The sequence below is a fragment of the Ciconia boyciana genome, chromosome 3 (assembly GCF_034638445.1).
Source record: "Ciconia boyciana chromosome 3, ASM3463844v1, whole genome shotgun sequence".
Lineage (NCBI taxonomy): Eukaryota > Metazoa > Chordata > Aves > Ciconiiformes > Ciconiidae > Ciconia > Ciconia boyciana.
The window spans coordinates 119,992,553-120,002,369 of NC_132936.1; the positions used below are offsets into that span (position 1 = coordinate 119,992,553).

Below are 9,817 nucleotides of genomic sequence, written 5' to 3' on the forward strand. Positions count from 1 at the left end.
TCCATGGTACGTCCCTTCTTAACCCTGTCCAGCTGCCTCCACGCTCCTGGCAAAAATTGCAAGATTAACTGAAAATCATGAGATTAAAAAAAAATAATAAAATTCAAAGGGTGTCAAGAGCTGGGCAGTAAATAAAGCGGCAACTCTTGCATTGCTCCCGAGAGTTGGCACACATATGCAGGAACATGAAAAAATCTATCATCTGCACCACTCCTTGCACACCCTCACCCTCCAAGGTCAAGTAATCCCTGTTGGATGTATGAAATAAATAGGCACACACATGCACGAGACATGTATAGAGGCTGTCAGCTTTCGTAAGGGATACAATTTTTGCCCTAATAGGAGAGGTAAGAGAGACTCCAATATCGTGATCATCATGAATAAGGAGTTGCTCGCTGCTCTGCGTCACTAGTATTGGATTCACTTCCTAAAGAACCCAAGTCCTCCATGTGCTTTTCTGTCCCGTCAACCGAAGTCCTCCCCCCTTGGCAGCAAAATCTGAATCAAAGAATGGGTTTGATGGATGCCCATCTTCTGACGTGCTGGGCTCCTGCAGCCCATGGCCCAGAGGGGGACGAGAGGAGGTTTAGCTGCAGGTGGAAGCTAGTGTCAACTAAGGGGACCCAAAGCAAAGGCAGGCAGATGCTCCTGGGCTGGAGGTGATGCACAGAACGTTGGCCCCGCCATGTCACCTCGGGTCACCTGCGGCTGCCTGTGGATGGAGGCCTGATGTAGTGAGTGGCCTGGGTCAAGTTAAAGCACAAACCAAGCAAATGTTAAGTAACAAACTGCCTGCAAGGAGTTCCTTTCAGCGTGTGTGAAACAAAGCATTTGGGATTTCTCTGCAGAAGGTAACAGAAGAGTTTCCTATTGAAACTATCCAGTTTTGGATAAGTATTGTTTTTAATTCTAAAGGCATATTTAAATGCGTTCAGTATGAGACTGGGAAACCATGGGGGAGAGGGAGGCAGGAGCAGGAGGGGCAGCCGGGAATGTTGTGGGGATGCCAGGCCCGTCTTTGGGAGGAGAAAGCCATCCCGTCACCCTCACGGAGTAATCCCCTACAGTGGCACTGCCACCATGGCTGGCCTGCACGTGTCAGGGTGGGTTAAGTAAGCGGCAGATGGACTCTAACAGAGGTTAGAGTCAAGAGGATTTTTTCAATATGCTTTTTTTTTTAATCTTCTCTTAAGCAGACCCACTCAAAGCAAGCTGCAATTATTTTAATCTCTTTTTTCCCCTTCCTACTCCACAAATGCACTTGGCTTTGCAAGTCCTCAGAGGCAATTTTATGGAAGAAACCATGTGCTTTTTTAAGTATTTATTTTAGATACATTCCTAACAACATACTTGCTAAGGAACAGGGTTTTTTTGGGTCTTATTCTTTTTTCTTATGATGAGAGATAAAAATGCCACCACAGGCCATTATGGATCAATGAGATCTGGCATATAATTACAAACTGAACTCTCAGCTCTGCACACCCTTGTCTGCCCTCGGCCCCATACGGCAGCTGCCTAGACCGAAATCTGCATCCGTCGGTCCTGCCTCCCTCTTCCCTTGCACCTTCAATGACGGTGGCTTCGTCACCTCCCGGTAATTCCAGATCAAGCCATGCTGCCAGGCAGCAGGGGCAAGGCGCAGGGTGCCCTTGGCGATGGCAAGGTGGGACTTACTCTGGGGTCTGCACCAAAGCCATGCCAGCAAACACTTCCCTTGTGCTTGGGGTGTTTTATTTAATTTTATTTTATTTGTCCCTGGTGTAGTTACAAGTCAAACCTTTCAGCCCCATCCTCTGGTGGGTTCCCTTTAGAAGAGGGTTTCTTCAGGGCTCCTGCAGGAGTTCATGCCCTTCCTGGAGCAACGCGACGTTTGTGGAGGAGCCCGAGATCTCTCAGCCCTGAAGGATGCACTTGCAGCCTGCGCTGCCAGAGGTGTTTGCAGCAATTTTTTCCAGCTGCTGTCAGGTGATGCTGTAAAGGGACGACCTGCCTCCCAGAATAAAAAAAAAAAAACCAACACCAAAAGCACATTTTGGCTGGGAGAGATCATGACCCACAGGTGCAAGCAGTTGCCCCAAACAAGGGGAGACCACAGCTGAGGGAGATTTCACACCAGCGTGCATTGTACCTCCGGCAGCCTTAAAAGGCCCGTGGGGTTAGAGCAGAGCTCTGCTGTACTGGGAGCATAGTTGGGGTGTGTTTGTTTGTTCTCCTAGCAAGAGGCTCAGGGGAGGAGGTGACCCTAGCTCTGGGAGGGCATTTCTGCTTTGCTGGGAACTTGCTGTGGTTTAGCCTCAGTCAGCAATTAAGCACCACGCAGCCGCTTGCTCACCCTCCCACCCCCGGTGGCACGGGGGAGAGAATCTGAAGAGCAAAAGTAAGAAAAGTTGTGGGTTGACATAAGAACAGTTTAATAATTGAAATAAAATAAAAATACTACTACTACTACTAAGGACACAAGTCTGATGAGGAGCAGCTGAGGGAACTGGGGTTGTTTAGTCTGGAGAAAAGGAGGCTGAGGAGAGACCTTATCGCTCTCTACAACTACCTGAAAGGAGGTTGTAGTGAGGTGGGGGTCGGTCTCTTCTCCCAGGTAACAAGTTATAGGATGAGAGGAAACGGCTTCAAGTTGCGCCAGGGGAGGTTTACACTGGATATTAGGAAATTTTACTTCACCGAAAGGGTTGTCAAGCATTGGAACAGGCTGCCCAGGGAAGTGGTTGAGCCGCCATCCCTGGAGGTATTTAAAAGATGTTTGGATGAGGTGCTTAGGGACATGGTGTAGTGGTGGTCTTGGTAGGTTAGGTCTAGTGTTAGGTTTACGGTTGGACTCGATGATCTTAAAGGTCTTTTCCAACCTATACCATTCTGTGATAATAAAATTGTAATGGAAAGGAAAATGAGAGAGAGGAACAAAACCAAAGGAAAAAAAACAAGTGATGCAACTGCTCACCACCTGATGCCCAGCCCGTCCCTGAGCAGCAATCCCTGCTCCCCTGGCCAGCTCCCCCCACTTTCTATACTGACCGTGACGCCATATGGTATGGAATAGCCCTTTGGCCAGTTGGGGTCAGCTGTCCTGGCTGTGCCCCCTCCCAGCTTCCTGTGCACCTGGCAGAGCATGGGAAGCTGAAAAGTCCTTGATTTAGTATAAGGACTGCTTAGCAACAGCTAAACCATCAGTGTGTTATCAACACTATTCTCATGCTAAATCCAAAACATAGCACTATACCAGCTACTAGGAAGAAAATTAACTGTATCCCAGCCAAAACCAGGACCAAACTGCATTTAGGATGGGAGCTGCGATGATACATCATCTCCTGTCAGCCCCAGGTAAGTGGTGACTGGCTGCTTCTTAGTGGGTTATGGGTGTTAAAACTATTATGATTAAACATATAGAAAGTGCCTGTGTGTGCCGAGTCTCTGCAGCTTTGCATGTCTATAGCTGTATGTTAGTGGGTGTCTGAAGTAAAGGGCCCCAAACCCATTCCTTAGAAAACTTGATTTCTCTGAGAACATTTTTTGAACTTGTCTCCTCTCCCAAAGATGGGGATAGAGAAGAAACAACAAAAGTCGATCTCTGTGTGATTTGAGGGTGAGAAAGTTGTGGTCCTGGACACCTAAGCTGTGTATTTATTACTCCGCCTGGGCATCGGATGCAAAGGTTCACTGCTTCCTAGCAAAGCTGTTGGCTGGTGGTTGCTGGAAACAGGAGGAGCAGAAGTAGGGAAGGAGAAGGGACCCTGTGGAGTAGCTGTTGGGAGAGACCTGAGCTCACACAGGCTGATGTGGGGAGAGGTGCTTGTGGGAGCCCCGCATGACTGATGGGCGAACCAGCGATAGTCTCTGCAGCCAGCTCTCCTCAGTAATTCCTATAACATGCAACTCAAATGATGGGTTAATGATGGGTTTAAAGGTATTTCCATTACAATCTCCGCCCCTGGTCCCTGTGGACCAGACCATCGGGTTTAATATTGCAAAGAACTTCTTCCCTTGCCCCTGCTCCAGCTTGGACTTATCCACAGACTGCAGTCCCTTAGAGGAGTACCTGCTCCAAGTGAAGCCTTATCTAAGAGCCACAGTCTCTTTGGTGTACACCTGCTGCAGTGTAGACTTATCCACAGCCGCAGCTGCTTTGAGGTGCATCTGTTCCAGTGTGGCCTTCTCCATGGGCCACAATGCCTTCAGAGATAGACCTGCTCCAGCGTGGCCTTACCCACAGCCACAGTCCTTTCAGAAGTAAACCTGCTCCAACATGGCCTTACCCATGGCTACAGTCCCTCCAGGGGTGTACCTGCTCTGTCATGGGCTTATCCATGGCCACATGCTTTGAGGTGCTCCAGCGTGACCTCATGCACAGCTGCTAATGCTTCAGGGTGTACCTGCCGCAGCGTGGACTTGTCCACAGCTACAGATGCTTTGATGTGTACTTTCTCCAGCGTGGACTTATCCTTGGGCCACAATCCCTTCAGAGGTATACCTGCTGTGGCACAGACATAACCACGGCCACAGACACTTCAAGATATACCTGCTCTGGTGTGGACTTATGCATGGCCACATAGCCCCATACTAGCTACTATGAAGAAAATTAGCTCTATCCCCACCAAAACCAGCACAAGCTGTCAACTAAGACTTTGGCTGGAAAGTCAGCTACAACCTTGATCGTAATGCTTGCGGGCTTTCTGAGATCCTGCCCTTGTGTTCGCCCTTGTTTTCTGCCCCCCATCCCTGCCTATGTTGGGGGGGCAACTCAGCCTCCTCCTTTAGAAGGTCCCAGTCCTGAGTCAATGTGTGCATTGGGGTCATTTCAGCCAGGTTTGGGACTGCTGTTTGCTGCTCCCCTCTTAGCTCTGCTGCATCGAGGCTTATGTGGAGGTTGAGGGGGTGACTTTGGCCTCGGTGCTGCTCTCAAGCTGGGTCACCAGCAGTGGTGCTCATCAAGGCTGTCCTGTGGAAAGGGGCTGTGTATGCAGCTTGCCCAGCTCTGTCCCTCTTTATTTAGCAATGGGCCTGCAAATCCCTGCATCTCTTTGCTTTCCACAGTCTTGCATGAATATGTGCCTTTTTCACAGCTGTCAAGACACCTCCTGCTCGTGCTTAGACTGTCCATAACAAGGGTGTCTTGGGGTGGTTTGTTTAACGATTATGACACTGCTTCAACAGTCTCTGTTTATGGCTTTTCAGGACCAAGAGGTGCTCCTGATCTTTATGTTTCCTGCTCTTTATGTTTCCTGGATATTTCATGCCCTTGAAATATGCTGCATTACAGAAAGGGTCTAAAGGCAGTATCAGGTAATCAAAATATGGGGCTGGGTCTTATTTTGGTGTAAGGTGCTGCAGCTTCACTGAGAGCAACAGGTTTATGTTCAAGCTGACTGCAGACAGCAAGTACTAGGTTGTGTCAACTGAGTGTTTGCAAGACAGGCTTTTCATCCTTTTCATGCTGCAAACAAGGCTAACACCCCCCCCACCCAGAGGCTCAGGTTCAAGATGAGGAAGAGAGGATCATGGGACCCCAGCATAACTGCATCAGCCCAGCATTTGCAGATGGCTTTGGGACATCATCTCACCCAAACAGGTCTTTGGGGACAGGGGGCTTGAGCAAGGGGTCTGCTCTGTAGCACCTCTGGACCAAAACTGGCATTTGGTGCCTTCAACCCCTTCCTAACTCTCCTTGGGAGATGCCGAGAGCTTCTGCTTTCCTGTGATGCTACTGTCTTTTTAGACACATTTGTAAGTCCATGGGGCCAGAACTTAAGTACCTGGTTGGGCTCCTAAGTGTATTTGGGTGGGAGTGATACAGCCAAATACAACTTGGTGAAAGACATACAGCTCCCAAAATTTTGGCTGCAGTTTTGGGGCTAGTGGTGGTAAAATCGCAGCAGAGCTCCACAGCAGCTGTGTTGGTGTAGGAGGCCTCCCAGTTTTGGGCAGGCTGGAATCATCCGTGGCTCAGGCACCAGGCCTGGAAACGTAACCCATCTCTAAGTCTCCCTTTCCAAGGGGCCCTTTCCCAGGGGTTCAGCAATGCAAGTCAGAGCTTTAGCAAAAATAATTTCAATTATGGTGTCGCCCTTGCTTGACACAAGAGGTCAGCCATTGTGGGAAGGGTCTCGCGTGTTGTCTCCACCAGCAGGAGAAATTGCTGGCGAGCTGGGTACTTTCTTTGTAGGAAAGGAAGCGACAATTCATCTCAGTCCTATTTTCTCCAACCACAGCAAGGCTAGAACAGCAGGAGGCATTTTCATTGCTTATGGCTCCAAGTCTCTTTTCAGCTAATAGTCAGTGAAAAGCACTCTGCTTTTTCTCGGGGTCACGCTGCTGGGGCTGCTGTGCGATCTCCAAGGCTGGCTCGCCGTCCCTGCCTGCCACTGTTGTGTTTCCACCGCCCCCTCTCCTTCCCAGGCACGCAGCCATCTGTATCTGCCTCCCACCCAAATTCTCCAGCCTCCTGATGGGCCTTTGGCCTGAATTTTGGGCAAGGGCTGCTGTCTCAGAGCCCTTGGCTCTGTGATGGGATTAGTGGCTGGCTGGTTCAAGCTCAAGGGCTGCTGTGGTGCCCACCAGCGTAAATAATTTTTTGCTGTCCCCAAGTTTAACTGTGTATTAACTCACACAGCCCAGGAAAAATAAAAGCACTCCAGGGCCTCCCCTTTGCAGCAGAAGAAACAAGTGTGCAGGATTGCCAGACAATTTTCTCTGTAGCGAAGGTTTTGTCATACTTGCTCTGTAGGTCAGCCTTTTTTATTATTTTATTTCTAACTTAAACTCTAGTTTTATCTTTTAAATTGGTCAACGGGTTTGACTGGAAACAAACAAAAACCTAAAAAAAAAGGTTAATGTCAAGATTTTTAAAATATTTGTTTCTGTGTTTATTTAGATCGGGGTACAAATCAACTTAACCTCACGGAGGCAGACACCGATCTCATTTCCAAAGATGTAAAGCAACAAAACCACCGTGGCTAGTAGCTTTATCTAGCTCAAATACCCACTACTCAAGCCTCGGTGCAAAGACCAGCAGCTGGGGACAGGAGTTCATCCTGCCAGCCCAGCTTCAGCCAGAGCAATGTTCTTGCAGGGATGGCCAGGGCTTCATCAGGTAGGAGATGGGGTAGATCAGGGAGCGGCTCTTGGAGTCGAAATGGTGGCCCGAGCTGCCTCAGGCAGGTCTTGTGAGGCAGGGGAGGAGGGATTTGCCACTGCAACCCCCAGCACCAGGAGCCATAAGGATGGTTTTTCTCTGGGCTGATGTGAGGCTGAGGAGTGAGTTTCTTGTGCTTCTCTCAAAAGCCTCTTGGCCTCATTACCCCTCCCTGCATAGTGTGCAGGACCGGGATGCCTCGTACCTGGCTCTCGTCGCCTTGCCTAGCCCGTGGTGCCCGGCACCTCGTGCAGAGTGAGTGCCTGCCAGCACTGACCGTGCCACTTGTATTTTTTGCAGCAGATACTTCACCGCAGGAATGCAATGGAGCAGCTCTTGGGTACAGCAAGAGATCGCTCTCCCTGTTCCCGTTGGGCCTGTGATGGGGACAAGCGTCAGTCCAGAGGTAGATTTTCGTTGCTGATTTCTGCAAGTGCTTTGTGAAGAGGATGCTGAAACGCAGCAGCAGAGCCTGCCTTCCGCTCCAGTTTGTGAAAAGAACTGACTGTGCTGTTTGTAAGGTTGGTTGTTTCTTTTTCCCCCTTAGACTGTGGAATTGCTGTACAGTCCAGAGCTCTCTTCCGGATCGGTGTTACATGAATCTTGGACTATTTGTAGGATCCTTTCTCTTTCTGTCTTGTAACTACACTACCTTGTAACTGCTCTGCACAGCGCTGTCTCGCTTCCCACTGTATTATGTCTGTGGGTGGATGGAAAGGGATGTCGTAGATTCATCGGAAGCATCGGTGCATCCAGCAAACTGGACCTGTGACCCACCAGCCCACACACAAGAAGGTGAACGCTGGTGTGTCAAATTGTTGGAGTTTTTTGCTTTTGCTTTTGGAGTGAGGTTTTTCTGTGTGTTTTTATTTTTAAGTAGGAAGTATTTCTGGGCAATGGAAGCTGCATTTTGTGGAAATTATGCTCAAGTAATAATGAAAAGTTAACTGTATTTGGCAGCTAATGCATTGTCTGACTTGGAAAAGTTTCCTTACATCCATCCCAGGCTTTCCAGAGGGACCGGGCAAAGCGAGGAGGCACCACACGTGAGCCCTGGGGCCGGTCCCAGCGCAGGAGGGACCTGGCAGGGTCTGGGGCTCTCACCTCCTGACAGAGGAGCGTGAACGAGTCCTTCAAACCTCCAGGGCAGAGCAGGAGCTGGGATTTTGTCCTTGTTGGTTCTGTAAAAGGTGGTTACATAGGATGTGACCCCTCTCGTGTTTTTCCATTTATTGGAAGCTGCTAATAAAAGATCATGAGAACATGTCCTTTCTGGAAGGAACCTTGTCTCCACTGCAGTTTGCAGCAGTCCTGAGGAACTACGTCAGCAGCTGAATGTGTTCGGCAGGCAGGGTCTGTCACAGCGGGGACTCTGCAGAGGGGTACCATTAGTTGCTCCAAAATGTTAGTGTTGTGTTTTGTACCGTTAAGGATTTCTTAAGTGGTACTGATGGAGTAATTGTAACAACATGAAAAACTTTATTGGTAAAGTACTGGTTCAAGTAGCTCATCTCCCGGAGAGCAATGGAGAGGAGAAAATAAACAGGATGTCCAAACAAAATGCGTTTCCAGACCCCCACTCCGGCTGTCTCTGCATCATCAGGCGAGATCGACTCAACAACGTGGTATGACCTCTGCAGCGGGAGTACCGGGCACAGAAAAGAAACGGTGAGATCAACCGTTGTGGTTACAACTCTCACCACAAAAACCCTCCCGCTATGGATGTAATTCAGTCCTAAGCTGCTGTTTATGATGCCAATAAGTGTAAAAATGAACAGTAAAACCATACAATGAAATCTGGGCTGAATGTTTAGATAGATTATTGAAGACTGTAAAAAAAAAAAAAAGTACTAATGGAGAAAATAAAGTACTAAGGGAGGGTAAAGAGAAGAGGCAACGAGGGAAGATAGGGGGAGGCATAGCCCTCTCCCTCTGTCCTGCCACCCATAAAGAAAGAAGAGAAGCTGTTGCCTTCCCCACCATTCCTGGCCCTTCCCCAACATTTCCCACCATTCTCTGCAATTCCATGCCATTCCCTGCCCTTCCCCTGCTATTCCACGTCTTTCCCTGCTATTCCGTGACATTCTCCGCCATTCTCTGTCCTTCCTTTCCATTCCCTTCCCCCGATTACGAACACAAAGGCACTCCCTCCCACCCCTAAGGGTGAGACAGATACAGGGATAAGGGGAGGGAGATTCTTAGAGGTGGGGGGCTCAGGAGTAGGGCAATATCCCTCCCCAACCTCCTATAGATATGCATAGTGTATGTATATGCCATGTTTATGCATCCAGTATATGCTGTATGTATTTAGTACAGACTACATGTGTATATATATATGTACAGTGCATGTACATAGTATAAGCCATGTACAGTATGCACTATGTACTCTATATGTATAGTACATAGCATTTATGCTTTATGTATATGGAGTATAAACCACAGACTATATCATTGAAATGATATGAACAGTGTATCCTTAATATATGTACCACATTATGCAGTGCACATGCTGTGTTATATAGTACAAATAAGCTATACTATATATCATCTAGCAACTACTGTTCTTATATAAATTTCCTCCATAACATCTAACCTATGTTGCATATTCTATATTATACATGTGGATTGCATATATATGGGAGTATTCTTCGTGAGATGATAGATGCTATGTGAGAT

At 48.3% G+C, this 9,817-nt stretch overlaps 1 long non-coding RNA gene across 1 annotated transcript; it reads left to right on the plus strand.

Moving 5' to 3' along the window:
* Nucleotides 1-4,928: 4,928 nt before the first annotated feature.
* Nucleotides 4,929-7,538, plus strand: LOC140650360 (uncharacterized). The gene is made up of 3 exons (XR_012041952.1): nt 4,929-5,292; nt 6,881-7,099; nt 7,442-7,538. It is a non-coding gene; the product is annotated as an uncharacterized lncRNA (long non-coding RNA).
* The last annotated feature ends 2,279 nt before the right edge of the window (nt 7,539-9,817 follow it).